This window comes from Pituophis catenifer, unplaced genomic scaffold (assembly GCF_029215685.1).
Source record: "Pituophis catenifer annectens isolate HBS135680 unplaced genomic scaffold, rPitCat1.0.hap2 SCAF_7, whole genome shotgun sequence".
In the NCBI taxonomy this organism is placed as follows: domain Eukaryota; kingdom Metazoa; phylum Chordata; class Lepidosauria; order Squamata; family Colubridae; genus Pituophis; species Pituophis catenifer.
The window spans coordinates 22,783,528-22,800,093 of record NW_027256887.1 but is presented as its reverse complement, the minus strand read 5'-3'; the positions used below and the strand labels follow the sequence as shown (position 1 = coordinate 22,800,093).

Sequence of the window (16,566 nt, the reverse complement as noted above, 5' to 3'; positions counted from 1 at the left end):
GCGACTGCCACGTGTTCCTTGAACAGGAGTCACAAGTCCAGAAGAATCTCCAACTTGCAGACCGGGTCTTTCTGGGGCAGTGCCATCCCATCCAGAGTCAAAGATAAAGTTCTGGATCTCAGAGCCTGTGTACTCCAGCCATTTGGTCTTACCAGGGTTCAGTCAAAGCCTGTTGTACCCCATCCAGGCCCCCACAGTCTCCAGGTACTGCAAAAGGACAGCCACAGCATCACTTGGGTCACCATGAGTGGAAATATAGAGTTGAGTGTCATCAGCATATAATATATAGCTCAACCCATGGTGACGGATGATCTCACACAGTGGTTTCATATAGATGTTGAAAAGGAGTGGAGAAAGTACCAAGCCTGGCGGTACACCACAGAATAGCAGCCTCGGGCTGGATCTGTCATTCCCTATCAATACTGATTGGTAGCTGCCAGAGAGAAAGGAACCTAATCAGCCCAGAACTGTGCCACCCAGCCCCAGCCCCAGTAGTCTGCCCAAAAGGATACCATGGTTGATGGTATCAAAAGCTACTAAGAGGTAAAGGAGAGCGAGGATGATTGCACTACCCCCATCTCGCTCTTGCCAGAGATCATCGATAAGAACAACCAATGCCGTTTTCGTCCCATAACCAGGTCTGAATCCAGGTTGAAAAGGGTCCAAATAATACGTTTCATTTATGACCCTCAGCAGCTGCCAGACCACCACCTTTATAAAATTGCAATAACATTTTCCTTCTTTCCAAGTTTGCTCTTTTATTGTTTGTTTAATGTTTATTTGTCAAACAAAAATTACAAATTTGAGCAAGCAAAATGAAAAAAATTAAAATGTGACACCGACAATAGACACATTAGTTCACTTATGCAGAAGCCCTTAAGGACCTCTTAAATATGGGGTGAGGTTTACAGAGATGAAGTTAGAATTAAAACTATGAAAGTTACTGGCTGAGAAAACTGAATCGGGTCGAATATTCCAAACTTTGACAATTCTATTATAAAAATAGAATTTTTTTTACAATCAATCTTCATTCACATTACAAGTATTTCTCAATTTATGACTATTTGTTCAGTGACCAAAATTACAATGGGCTGATGAAAGATCAGATATATGGCCATTCCAGCAACCCCATGGTCATGTCATTAAAATTTGGCTGTTTGGCAACCGGCTTACAATTATGACTGCACCCACAATCATGTGGTCACTATTTGTGACCTACCCTGCTGGTTTCCCCATAAAATCAATAGGAAAGCTGGCAGTGAAGGTTGCAAGTGGCTAGGATATGTGTCCAAAGCTAAGTGATGCAATTTTAAAGTACAATCACATTGCTTAGCAATGGCAATCCCCATAGTTCTGGTTGCTGTTGTTAACTGAATCCCATGGTTGTTAAGGAAGGCAACTTCCTGCTGGCTTCCTACAACCAGGTTACAAACCCAGAGGGCCAGAAGGTAGATAAGCAGTTGCTGCTGAGAAGAGGACACAAGGTGATATGTGAAGATGCAAGGAAGGGACGGTGAGGGTTGGGGAAGGTTGCACAGGGATGCAGAAGGTGTGAGGGACATGTGATGAGGTTTGGGCAGGGTATATGGGGATACATGAATGGCCAGCACAGTGCAAATGTAAAGGGATTAGGGGAGGATGTTCAGGTGGGTAGATCTTCAAGGGCATATACAGCTAGAGAGCTAAAAGAAAACCTATCCTTTTTTCCCCCTTCTACGGTTCTCATCCATGACAGAGAGACTTTTGACTCTTCAGAACAGATGTGGGGCACCTATGGCCTATAAAAAGAATAAAGAACTTGATTTATTCATTTGATCTATATCAATGGCAGCAGGTCATCCAGAACTGAGAAATCATATAACTTTCCACCAAAATCCAGATAAAAATGTGTATTCTTATAAATATTAGCTATTGACCAGCAACCAGAATCGTATTTCTGCTTAGTCTAGATACTAAGATAGAAGAGTTTGTGTGGTGAAAGTATTGCTTTCTGTTCAGTAAAATGAGAACTAAAATTAAAATATCATGGTTATAATCAGGGTAAAGCACTGTACTATATTTTTTACATTAATCCCTATTGTTGTTGTTAGTTGCGAAGTTGTGTCCAACCCATCACGAACCCATGGACAACGTTCCTCCAGGCCTTCCTGTCCTCTACCATCCCCTGGAATCCCTATTATAAACAGGATAATGTATGTTTTAATTGCTGCATGGAATCTACAATTTCACTGCATAAATGTTTCATTACAATGCTACAAGTTCATTGAATAAATATTTCCAAGTTTCTTGAGCAGATGGCCCAAAGGAACTGCTGCTAAAATGGCAGCAAAATTTTTAATCAGTCTATATTTTTTGGGGGGTGGGGGGGAGTGTCTGTCATCTTGGATCTGGTCATTAAAATATTTTTCTGACGTTTAGCGCATCAGAAATAAACCATGACAAATTAATGCTAAGCCTTCTGTCAGTTTCCTCTAAAATGTGAATAGTTCAGATTAAACAAGGACAATATTTTTCTTTCGAAAATCAAACAGCACTGTTTGCTGATGGAAATTCATTACTGTTTGTCATATTACCGGTATGTTAAACAGATTCATTGTTCCCAGAAATGCTTTATGATTAGATATTGTCACCTGTTTGGCTTACCTATTAGCTTAATCATTTACTTTTTCACATTAAAATCTTAAGAACTAGCTACAGCATTGGCCTTTTCCATCCAGTAGTGTAGGCAACAAAACAATCCATGTTGACCGTTAAACAATTTTATCAAACAATCATTTGTTGCTTTTATTCATCTTCTAAAATATAGAACAATATTTCTCACTTTGGCAACTTTAAGATGTGTGGAGTTGAACTCCCAGGATTCTCTGCCAGTCGTGCACTTTAAATTACTCAAAATTATGAAATTAAAAACTTACAAAAATTTTATATGCTAAAACACTGTTTTTCAAACTTGGCAACTTAAAGATGTGTCAGTTTTAGCTGTCAGACTTGAAAATGGAGTTGAAGTCCATACATTCTAAAGTTGCTAAACCTGAAAAACACTGTACTAAAGTACTGCTCTATATTGGAGACATATCTACTAATTTTTATTTTACTCCAGGAAAAAACCAGGAGCTAAATATATATTTTCTTGCATAAATCAGTCTATAAATCTTTGCAGTTTCTTCAGATACATCTTTTTTTAAATAAATAAACAAACAAACTAACAAACAAACAAACAAACAAACAATACAATTCCCTCCATTGGCCTATTCAAATATTTGTTGGCAACAAATATTGTTGCCAAATTATAATTTTTAGTGTGACAGAAGGTAAAACAATTAAATTTACTGTGATTAATATTAACTATATTTAATCCATTTAATATACGCTTAATTAATCAAAATTATATCTTCCAGTAAGCTTACTTTGTCCTGTGAAGCCAAATGCATCCCTTAGCCCCCCATACAATTGTGTAACTCTGTGTTTGCAGAGAAGGCCTGTCACATGCAATTTTTCCTTCAATGAAAATAAAGCTCCCTCAGGCGGAGCTAAATACCTCATGGCTTACATGGGCAGATTTCTGCAACTTTCTTGGAATAATTCAGAAGTCATTTTCTACTGCCTTCGTCATGGATGTGGTTTTTTGTTTTGTCTCTTCCCACATAGTCCCCATTCAAGGACTAACGAGGGCTGTCTCTGCTAAGCCAAGGTTTGCTACATGTTTTAAAGGACCTATCCAATATGAACTCCATTAAATTTTAGTTGGCATAGCAGTGAACAGTTTATGAACGTATGCCCACAGATTCTTCAGATCATATTAGCTGAGCCCTTCCCCGCACACACATAGCACTTTTCCTCTGCAGTTGAAAATACAAGCTCTCATTAACATAAATGGAGGAGAAGAGGCTTTAGATAGATTCCACCAAAATTTTAAAAATCTCATTGCTTAAATGGATACATCTAATTGCTGAATGGCTTGCAGAACACCTGGCCATCTGCAAAGAAAATGACTCTAATTATTGTTAAAACTGCTCTTCTGTAACCAATGAAAATGAGACATAATCCTTCCCACAGGGCTATTTTATAATGCTTCTATAAATTGGCATTTAGGTCTCAGAATCAGCTCTGTCACTTAATTTCTTGATCAAGCTCTTCTAGGTTTTCTAGGCCTGACTCCAATAAAATGGGTTCTCAAGCAGAACATTGTAAGTTCACAAAAGCACTTTGGAACTCAAATCCTACCTCTGCATTGTGATTCAGTTCTTCAACACGATATTACTTTTAATCTGGAGATCAGATTAGTGAGTAGGATGTGCCATTGACTGGGTGGTGATTTCTATGCTATATTATTACTCCTCCTATTCCACTAGCCCATTTCTAATCCGATTCTTCTATGTAATGAATAGGAAAACTATAGAGAAATAATAACCAATGATGCATGCAGGAACAATCAGCTTATATAAACTGAAAAAATGTATGCTTGTTCATGAACTCCTTGCAGCGTACTAAAAAACTTGTTTTCCGGGTTTTAACAGTTTTATTATCTTATAAAATATAAAAATATAAAATCAAATAGTAGGAAACAAAAGGGAAGGGAAGGGGAAGAGAGAAGTGTAGAGAAGAAGGGGAAAAAAGAGAAAAAAAAGCCATTAATTTCCGACTCCTTCTGGTGCAGTAGAATAAGGCATTAACATCAAACCTCAATTTTTTACTTTTCCATAATAGTATAAACTAGCCATTTCTATATACAACAAATTATCTGTTCAGTATTCTACCTATTCATATTCACTTTAAGAATTTTTTGTATTAGAGTATGAATCCTACTCCAATATTTCTTTGCTTTAACACATGTCCATCATAAATGGTAAAAGATCCCTTCTTTACATTTACATTTTCAACGTTCATTGAAATACCTTCATACATTCTGGATAACTTGTCTGGTGTTAACTACCAGCGACACATCATCTTATCGAAATTTTCTTTTAAATAATAATTTAATGTAAAATTTAAACCGTCCACATATTCTTCCATTGTTCAAGTAACACATTATATACAAAATTCCTTGCCCACTGAATCATACAATGTTTTACACATTCGCTTTCCAAATTCAATGTCAATAACATTTTATAAACCTTAGCAATAATATCATCACTACCACACAGTAGGATTTCCAATTCATTTTTAGCAATGTCAAACCCATAATTCTTTTAACCTAATTTAAATCTTTCTTTCAATTGCAAGTACGTAGACGCGACCTTCGAATTCTAACTCTTCCTTAGACCTGAGGGTGGGGTCACCAAAATTAAAAGATATTATTTTACCATAGGTCCACCAGTCTGTCTTCGCTAGCATTTTTTTTCTGAAAAAGGCTTCCTGGGGGGGGGACTCCCAAAAAGGCATCTTTGTAGAAAACCTTGTTTAAAAAAAAACTTTTTTTTTTGTTATAAATTCCAGGTCTCAAAAGCATATTTAAAAAAAAAATAAAATCAGAAGCATAGCCCTTGGTTTTTTTCATCCACTACGTAACATGAACAGAAATTAACGAGTAAGAAGAAATGTTATATGAAGCTTCTATATAAAATGTTAGTAACAGGTAGGGCTCAATTTACAACCACAATTGGAACAAGACTTTCTTTTGTTAAGAAAGGTGGCTGTGTCCGATTTCATGCACTTTTTTTGCCGCAACTGTTAAGCAAATCATTGCAGTTAAGTGAGTCATGCCATTGTTAAGCAAATCCGGCTTCCCCAATTGACTTTGCTTGTCAGAATACAGTTTAGAACAAGGATGTCAAACTCGATCATGTCACAGGGCTGGATCGTGTTACATTGCGACATTTTTTGTGTTTGTGGAGCTGGGGTGGATGTGGCCTGCACATGACATATCCGGCCCGCAGGCCACCAATTTGACAGGCCTGGTTTAGATGGCTGCAAATGGCAATCACATGACCCACGATGCTGCAAGTATTTAAAATACATGCCTGTTGCCATACACCCAAATTTTGTTCATGTGACCCTGGGAATGCTGAAACCAGTGGTGGGTTGCTCCAGGTTCAGCCTGTTTCGGGCGAGCCAGTAATGGCGATAATGTGACGTCAGCGAACCGGTTCTCTATGACTGTGAGTTAGGCCTTCCCGCCCGCCCCCGCTTTATATCTACCTTTATTTGTCGTTTTTTTAGCCGGGCTGATAGGTGCGGCAGAGTGGATTGCTGCGCCTCAGCTGGGCAGAAATCTAATGTGCTTGTGCAGAGCGCAAGTTTGGCATGCGCAAAGACAACCGGTGGTAACACCGGTTGGAACCCACCATTGCCTGAAACAGTCGTAAGTGTGAAGAGTCACTTTTTTCAATGCTATTGTAACTTCAAACAGTTGCTAAATGAACAGTTGTAAGTTGAGGGCTTCCTGTATACATAATAATATGGAGCTTGGGGTAAGAGTGGGGAAATCAGTTTCACGGTTCTGTTAGCCATGTCCATTCATGCATACTAAATATATAAAACAACATTATTAGTTAGAAAAATGTAACTTGTTGCAGCCCTTCTATGCCTTAAAGGGAATTAGATTTAAACAGCTGAGTCAGTCCACAGGAATGTAGCCTTGTTCCTTGATATTATGATCCTGTCTGTGCACTGAATACACAATAGGAATGAATATTGCAAACAAAAGCAAGTTAGATGCCTACCAGCTGAAACATGATTTAGCTTCATCCAAACTATAAGTGGAGCTGTCTCATGAATTGACCAGATGACAATTTTAGAAGCAGCCTTAAAATGCTAAGACACAAAAACATAGCTCAAACAATTAAGATCACTGAAGTAACCCATTGGATGAAACTAAGCACACATAAAACTACACAGCACAGGCTAATAGCCTTAATGAACAGTAAAAGCTTCATCCAATGATTTCCTTTCTATTGCTGAAGGTTAGCTGTAGGAATCACCAAGGACGTCTAAAATATATCATTATTGGTGGCTACTTGGGGACTGTTAAAACATTTTTTTTATATTGGCAAGGAAGTGTAGATTGGGGCAGAAGTCAGAGTTGGGAACAGAATAGCTATTGTGATTGCTTACACAGAGTATCTCCACCTTCTTAGGATCTTCCCTCCAGTGGTGGGTTGCTCCCGGTTCGGTCCGGTTCTTGCAAACCGGTAGTAATGGCAGCAGGAGACTCTGCCCACCCGTCCCAACGTCATCACTGACGATCTGTGCATGCGCAGAAGCGCGCATGAGCAAAGAGAACGTGTGCATGCTCCCATTACAAACCAGTGGTAAAGGTAAGTAGAACCCACCCCTGCTTCCCTCCCTTCCTCCCAGCTGTTACCCCAAAGTGCTGCTCACCTGATCTTCCCAGCCACTTCCTATTGTCCTCCCTCAACTCAGCTGCCACTGCCCCAGTGAACCTTCTGTCCAATTTTCCCAGCCTCCTTTTCTTTGACTCACAACTGCTCACCTTTTCTGCCTAGCACCCTCCCTTCCTCCTCCCTTCTCATCCCAGAATCACACACATAACTGTATTTTTCTTTACAAAAAATTTTGGACTTGTCCATCATGAGAAGAAGAAAAGCTACAATGGAGAGCATGCGGAAAAATATTTCTTCATTTAGATACCGAGAGAACCATGCTTTAAGGTTTTATTACAAACCTTTTATTAACATTACAGGAACATTTATCAAGGTAGAAAGTAAAAGAAAGAAAAAACAAGGAAAGGAGCATCCATAGCAGCCATAACTTTATAGAAAAAAAGAACAAGGGAAGTATAAGAAAAAAGAAATATGAATAATTTTAATTGGATATTTGGGGGTTTTGAATCATTTTTCTAAAAGCAAACACTATTAAATTATGAATATACTGCATACTTAAATATTCAATTTATATCCTACCTGTCCACTAGATGCTCGAGCCAAGTTAGAAGACAACAGCCCTGGAGGTAGACTAGGCTGAGAATAACTGGTTCAGAATCACCCAATGAGTTCCTGTGACTGAGAGTGGATTTAACCTTGGTCTTCCCCCCCCAACCCAATCCAATAATTAGTATACAATGTTGTGATTATATTTATAGCTAACAGTTTATTTTATTTTTATGCCACCAGATTTCTTTGATTTGTATTTGAAGACTGGTATTTTTTTAGAATTATATGTAGACAACATGGCTGCTACAGTCAGCTGTTTCCCTGGAGTAAACGCTTACTCTTGTGCAAACCATAGAATGCTGTCTTAATGTTCTACTGGAAGAATACAGAAAACTAGGTTGGATATATTCCAGATAAGGGTATGATTAAGTAAATGAATGCCAATTTCAGGTGTCCTTTGTCTAATCATTTAAAAACAAATGATTAGCCTTGAGCAAATTTTGCTGTCACACTCGCACACATTCACTATTCTTAACTAAGTCGCAAGGCTCAGAGAGGAAGGTTTAACTGAGAAGAGAGGTGTTTGGTCTAGTAACACACTAGAACCTTCATGAAGGCAGAAAAACAACAGGCCAAAATAGTTTCCCTTTATTAGTGTATGGATAGATTCTACAGCAGATGAAACACAGTTATGATTTAGCACTATGACTGGTCCATCTAATCTAAACTGAAGGAAACAAATTAAAGGCAAATGTGAATTGGGAAGAGAAATAAACGTACTATATTGGGCTTGTTAAAAAAATTAGCTCTAACCACAATGTAGAAAAGCTACAGTGCACTGATGATGTTACCTACTTTAGTAATGAAACGTCTGCAAGAAAACAACCAAGTCAAAGAGCACCAAGGACTCCTCATCTCAACCCTGAATTACAAACATCCTCTATCAGAAAAGCTACTTGTTGCAGGAAAAAATAGTCAGGTCACTCATTTGATTTTCCAGGTTCACAGTTTTACTTAAACACCAAGATCTTATGCCTTAGTGACTGCCTATCTAGCTATTTGAAATCTTCAATTTGTAAATCATTAATCCTGACACAAATTTAAGAGTGCTGATTTTTACTTAATACAACATCATCCAGTACCTTTTTGCTATAGTAAGGTGTATTTAATGGCTATAACAGCAAACTTGTTTTTCCAGAATGAAGAGTGTATTTCTTTTACGCTCCAATTATAGCAATTCTTAACAAATTCTCTACATATCACACTCCCCCGCCTATCCTGCCTTCTTTGACAAGGTAGTACCTAGTAACCATTCTTGATTAATGTGCTACCAAGAGTTAGACCTAGTCCTAATATCAATAACATTAATTAGGTTGTCAAGAGACAAAGTCTAAAAAGTGAACTAAGCTTGTGCAGTGCAATTTCAAAATTTGCTCATTTATTAAGAATTGCAATCAATAATAAATTAGTAAAATTAAGATCAGAACTCATGAAAAACTAATCTTTAGAATAAAAAGAATAGAAAACAAACAAAAAGACATAAATCCACAAAACCTCAAAACTGTGATAGAATGTACACCTGGAGCAACAATGGAGAGCAATACAGAGCTTTCCCAGAGAGGGGCCTGGATTAAGAGAGTGTGCAGCCCCAAACTGGAAGAGGGAAGAAGCTCAGGATAGTTTTACGATATCCCTAGTAAATTAGAAAGTTATAACTTTAATCTGGCAAAATTCTGTCCATTAGGTGTAAGAAAATGAGTGTTAATCTGTTCATTTTAGTGTTTTGGTCTTTTGTTTGCTTTTGGGCCTTTTAATTGTTTCTTTTAACTGGTATGTATGATGTTGTTTATCTCTATATATCTGTTGATGCTTGATTTGTCTGAGTGCCAGGCTTTCAGGAATTCTCTAGTGTTTTTGAACTTGGCTTGGTCTAGAAGGCTCACAGTTTCCCAGTTGAAACAATGATTGTCAAGAGACAATGAAAAAACCAAAACAATAAGACCACAAACCTCCTCATCACCAATCCACATCAAAATGAATAGAGATTAACACCAAGATTAACATTAGACCAACAATCAAGAAGTAAACAATGCCCCAATCAGGGAACTGTCCAACAAGCTAACAGTAAACAGTCCAACCAAAGAACCACCAAGACTACTCCCACCAACAACACTGACAAGGCAAGCCATTACAATATAACATGAGAGCAAACCCCACTCCCTACTGGCACTGATTATGTTACCTAGTTACCTTAATGAAAGGTCTGCAAGAAAACAACCAACCTCAGAAGCACCAAAGACCTTTCAATAATTGGTTTATTCATGTAGTAATCATCCTTGCATTTATCTGCTGATTTTGGACAGTCTGTTTCTTAATTATTTGCTTTTGTTCCAACTATTATATGGGTAAGTGCTTGTTCTTACTCTTAAGCTTACTTTTTAAAAAATTCAAAGGCAGATAACTTCATTACAGAAGTACTATGTTGATAGACCACAGTACTATTTAATACTTATATGAAATTCCTGGAATGATTATTAGAAATTTAGGAGCAAACTATCAAAGCATTCATTTGCTAAATTAGGCACTTGATCAAAATGCAGGTTGGATGCATCACGCGCAGGCCACGCCTACCCCAGCTCCAAGAATGGAAAAAAATGTCACGAAATGTCACGTGACAGCAACATGACATGATGAATTTGACATCTGTGAACTAGCAGTTAAGAATTGTTTCCACCCTCAAACCACGCCACAGAAGCAACAGTGAAGTCATGAAGATTCAGAATAGGTGGTTTGTTGGATTATGTTTTAACTACTGAGAAGCCTAAAGACAGAGATAGAACAAAGCAGAAATGGCCTACAGTTTAGGTTCCACTGTGCAAAATATTACGGCCTTTGAAGATAGAATGAATTGCAAGAAGCCCCAACAGTAGAGACTATATTGAGCTTTGTTGTTTTCCTATCAACATTTCATTACCAGGATAGAGAACGTAATCAATGCATGAAAACAGAGAACATCAAGAACACAGTGAGAATAATTCTTAAACTAAATCTGCTCAAATACACATTGGCTGAAGACAGTTCTGCATTTCCTGATAAGAAAAGTAAATTTCTCTCTACATGACATTTCCCAGAATTACTTCAAGACAATCTGAAGTACTTTTAAGCAGGACATGGGACTGTTGCATTAAGCCAACTATCACCAACTCCAGATTTGGTATTAATGATTCCTGGTATAGCATCAAAAGTCTCCATGCAGAAACTGTGCCAAATAAATAAGCTTTTATTAGGACGGCTTTAAATACAACTTGTTTCACTATTAAACTACTGCCTTTAAAATGCAAATAAAGAGCAGTCACACATTCTGCAGTAGCAACCCAAAAAAGCTTCCTTATTGGTGTTCTAATTTCTAATTATTCTAAATCTATTCTAATTCTAAGAATATTTCAAAACAATGGACTACAGGTGGGCAACTCACAACCACTTGGTCCAGTGCAGCTGCCAAAAAACTCTTCCCATTTCTTCCAGACAACTGATCAGCAGGGGAAATGAAGAGCATTTTTTTGCAGTTTAGATACCATTTGATTGCAAGCAGGAGGAAAAAGTTACATCTCTCAAGAAAGATTTGACCGATAAGCAAAATGATCTGAAGATTGGCAAGAAATATTATAGGGCATCATTGATGCATTGCAACATGAGTTAACTTTGTTTTTAGAAAACTAAAATATGAACCATTCAAGGCAACTGCACTTTGTAGCTGGAAGGCCTGTGCATTTTTTTTCAAAAATACAGAAAACTAAAGACTGATCTTCCCAAGTGAAAACAGGTTTCCCATGTTAATTTTGTTGAGAAAAGATATTCAGAGTAACTCCCCAAAGGTATAGAAGAGAATTAATCAGGATGTTATAGTTAATAAACACATCAATGTATTTAATTTGATAACAAAAATAATTAATGCTTATGAACACAGATGTTTCATAATGAACAGTTTGGGCTACTCAGTGTGGGAAGGACCTAGTCCTAGCCCATTTAATATTTGAAATGAAACAGTCTATTACTGTCTTCCAGATGATGTAACTGAATTCAGTATCGCTTGAAATAAAAGTACAGTATCACATTTTTTTTCTCCCACTACAAAAACTAATTTTTGACATTCTTTCTACAAATTGAAAAGTTAACAGGCACAAGAGATAATATACTACAAATATTTTTTATGAACCCTTTAAAATCTTTCTATCATAATGACTAAACCTTTGACACAAAGAACACATTTCCCAATTTTTCAATGAAAAGAATTTGAGTTTACCTTATTGTAAGGCCCAAGGAAACACGAATGACATGTGGAATATCTTCCAAGTAGTTTCTTTATTGTGTTTGCATATTCACAGATATCTTGACAGATTAAAGGAACAATATGCATAACTATTATATACTCTCTGAATTCCTAGGGAGGGTTTGCTTTCACCCTTTTTCTGCATACCAGACTCCAAGCTTTGCTATCTCGGAGACATGGTTGGGCCCGGAGGGCGGCGTCCCTCTGGTCAAAATGTGCCCACCAGGCTTCAGAGCATTCCATCAGCCGAGGGCCCAGGGGAGGGGCGGCGGGGTGGCGGTTATTATTAACGAGGATCTGGGTCCGAGGGAGACCACTGTGCCTCAGATAGCCGGATGTGAGTCCCTCCTTGTGAGGTGGGGTCATGGGGTTCAGAGGGGCTTGTTGCTTACGTACCTGGCTCCCTGCCGCGTGGCAACAGCCCTACCTGAGCTACTCGACGTGATAGCCACGGTGGCAGTAGATACACCCAGGCTTTTAGTCATGGGTGATTTCAACTTGCCATCCGCTGGTGAAACGTCTGTGGTGGCTCGGGAGTTCATGGCTTCCATGATGGCCATGGACCTGACCCAGTTAGTTCATGGCCCTACTCACAGGGGAGGTCACACTCTGGATCTGATTTTTGTCTCTGGCCAGTGGTTGAGTGGTCTTGTTATTGGGGATATAGACATGGAACCCTTGTCATAGACAGACCACTCACTCCTTTGCCTGGATCTTCGAACCGCTGCCCCCTGCCGCAGGGAGGCGGATCCAATTAGATGGATCCGCCCCAGGCGCCTGATGGATCCTGAGAGTTTCCAGATGGAGCTTGGGCCATTTCCTGAGGTTCTAGCACATGACTCGGCCGAGGACCTGGTAGTCGCCTGGGATCGGGCAGCTGGTGGGGCCTTGGACCGAGTCGTGCCTTTGCGGCCTCTGACCCGGTGCCGATCCTGTGCGGCTCCTTGGTTCACTGAGGAGCTGAGGGAAATGAAGCGCCGGAAAAGACGCCTGGAGAGCGGTTGGAGGGCCAGTCTCGCTGAATCTGATCGAACACTAGTAAGGTCGCATATTAAGGCCTACCTAGTGGCGATAAAGACGGCAAATTTTAATTACTTTTCTGTCTCTATTACGTCATCAGGGAATCGTCCGGCTGCCCTGTTTAGGGTGACCCGCTCCCTGCTCCATCCGGGAGTGCGGGAGGATCCCTTGGAAGGCAGGGCGGAGGATTTTGGACAATACCTGTATGACAAAATCACTCAGATCCGGGGGGATTTGGACTCTGACTGGGTAGATCAGGGCAGAGTGACGAGGAATAGTCTTGAGAATGTTATCTGGGAGGAGTTTGATGCTGTGACTCCCGATGATGTGGACAGGATTTTGGGGAGACTTAGTGTGGCCACATGTTTACTGGACCCGTGGTTGGTACTGGCTTCCCGGGAGGTTACACGAGGCTGGCTCCAGGATGTTATCAACGCTTCGCTGAGTGAGGGCCACTTCCCCGCTGCCTTGAAAGAGGCGGTGGTGAGGCCTCTCCTCAAGAAGCCATCCCTGGATCCGGCAATATTGGCCAATTACCGTCCTGTCTCCAACCTTCGCTTCATGGCGAAGGTTGTTGAGAGTGTGGTCATTCCAGTCGGGTTTCAGGTCTGGGCACAGCACGGAAACGGCATTGGTTGCGTTGGTTGATGATCTCTGGAGGGCTCGGGACAGGGGCTGCTCCTCTGTTCTGGTCCTGTTAGATCTCTCAGCGGCTTTTGATACCATCGACCATGGTATCATGCTGCACCGGCTGAAAGAGTTGGGGGTGGGAGGCACCGTGTTGCGGTGGTTCTCCTCCTTTCTCTCTGACCGGTCGCAGTTTGTGTTGGCAGGGGGGGGAGAGGTCGACCTCGAGGCCTCTCATCTGTGGAGTGCCGCAGGGATCGGTCCTCTCGCCCCTTCTGTTCAACATTTATGTAAAGCCGCTGGGCGAGATCATCCATGGCTTCGGGGTGAGATACCACCAGTATGCTGATGACACCCAGCTGTACATCTCCACCCCAGGCCACCCCAATGATGCCCTTGAAGTGATGTCCCAGTGCCTGGAGGCTGTGCGGATCTGGATGGGGAGGAACAGGCTCAGGCTCAACCCTTCCAAGACTGAGTGGCTGTGGCTCCCAGCATCCCGATATAGTCAGTTGACTCCATCACTGACTATTGGGGGCGAGTCTTTGGCCCCCACAGAAAGGGCTCGCAATCTGGGAGTCCTCCTGGATATGCAGCTGTCCTTGGAGGAACATCTGACAGCTGTAACTCGGGGGACCTTTTGTCAGGTTCGCCTGATTCGCCAGTTGCAGCCCTTTCTTGATCAGGATTCCCTCTGCACAGTCACTCATGCCCTCGTCACTTCTCGCCTTGACTACTGCAATGCTCTCTACATGGGGCTCCCCTTGAAGAGCACCCGGAGGCTCCAACTGGTCCAGAATGCAGCAGCGTGGGTAGTGATGGGAGCAGCATGGCGCTCCCATGTAACACCACTCCTGCGTGAGCTGCACTGGCTCCCAGTGGTCTTCCGGGTGCGCTTCAAGGTGTTGGTTATCACCTTTAAAGCGCTCCATGGCATCGGGCCTAGCTATCTTCGAGACCGCCTGCTGCTACTGACGACCTCCCATAGTCCCGTGCGCTCCCACAGAGAGGGCCTCCTCAGGGTGCCATCAGCCAATCAATGCAGGCTGGTGACCCCCAGGGGGAGGGCCTTCTCTGTGGGGGCACCTACCCTCTGGAATCAGTTGCCCCCAGAGATAAGGAGAATCCAAGACCTTAGTGCCTTCCGCCGTGCCCTTAAAACCCACTTTTTCCAGCAAGCCGGGCTGGCTTAAGAAGAAATTTTAAATGTTTTAATTGGTTTGTATTTTTAATTCTGGGCCAAATTTATATATATATTAATTGTTTTTAATATTTGTATTTCATGTTTTTTAATTCTGGCTGTACACCGCCCTGAGTCCTCAGGGAGAAGGGCGGTATATAAATTTAAAAATAAATAAATAAATAAATAAATAAATAAATAAATAAATAAATAAATAAATAAATAAATAAATAAATAAATAAATCTCTGGGAAAGGGCCCTTCTGCCCTTGAACTCTGCACTCCGCTTCATCATATCTTTATGTTTTATTATGTGTTGGAGAAAATATATGTGTCAATGAAAATAAATAACATTGTTAAAAATGCAAAATATAATATATTTTAACATAGCAGTACAACTTGCTGATCATACAGGTGGTGACAGGAACATCTGGCCTTCCATTCCTCATTCTATTTGGTAGCAAGATCAATCTCACAAGAGATAAAATCAATATTTTAAAAAATTATAAAATATACCAAATATCTGTTTTCATGCACATATCCATATGGATAAAGGCTGCCATTCAACATTCACATCTATAACTTATATCAAGAGTCAGAGACATTGAAAATTGGCACAATACAGAAAACACATTTTTCTTAACAAAAAGCTAGTGCAACTTCCTGTGTAAATATACCGTATTTATCTACTCTCTTTCTGCAGAAACAGAAGACTTTGAAAAGCAAATGATCCCCTATTTCAAAATTTCTGAACTTGGAGGATCCAAATCTTTCCTTAGGCTAAGAGGACATGGAAGGTCCTGCATCCACACTTATTCATCCGCTTTTCTATTTTGAGTTCTTTTCTTTCTTTCAAAAAGATCAAAACATCTCATCTTCCAGAGGGAGAGACTCACTGACCTAGTCTGTTTGTAAGAAAAAAACAGCTCTTATTCATGGGGATGGGGATGTTGAATGAGCCTACTGCATTCACAACAAAAATATCACAAGGAAGCCAAGCATGCTTCAAAACAAATACAAACATCAAAACGAAGTCCATTATAGTAAGTTCAAGTTTTTTCCTTCTTAACAACTCTATATATATACAGGCTGGCTCTATTTTGCAATTCATTTAGAGATAGAAACATAACTATTACATAGTTAATGGAAACCATGTACAATAAAGGTCCTTTAAGAATACAGCAAGGGACACGGTGGCTCAGTGGCTAAGATGCTGAGCTTGCCGAGTGATAGGTTGCCAGTTTGAATCCCTAGTGCCGCATAACAGAGTGAACTTCCGTTACTTGTCCCAGCTTCTGCCAACCTAGCAGTTCGAAAGCATGTAAAAAAATGCAAGTAGAAAAATAGGGACCACCTTTGGTGGGAAGATAATAGCGTTCTGTGTGCCTTTGGCATCGAGTCATGCCGGCCACATGACCATGGAGACATCTTCGGACAGCGCTGGCTCTTTGGCTTTGAAACGGAGCTGAGCACCGCCCCCTAGAGTCGGAAACAAGTAGCACATATGTATGAGGGGAACCTTTACCTTTACCTTAAGAATACAGAAAGGAAAGCACACTTCCAGTTGTCAGAAGCTAC

The 16,566-nt window shown here is 40.3% G+C and overlaps 1 protein-coding gene across 5 annotated transcripts in view; it reads right to left on the bottom strand.

Moving 5' to 3' along the window:
* The window catches only part of CADPS2 (calcium dependent secretion activator 2), a 369,911-nt gene that overhangs the window by 299,300 nt on the left and 54,045 nt on the right, over positions 1-16,566 (bottom strand). The window lies entirely within an intron of this gene.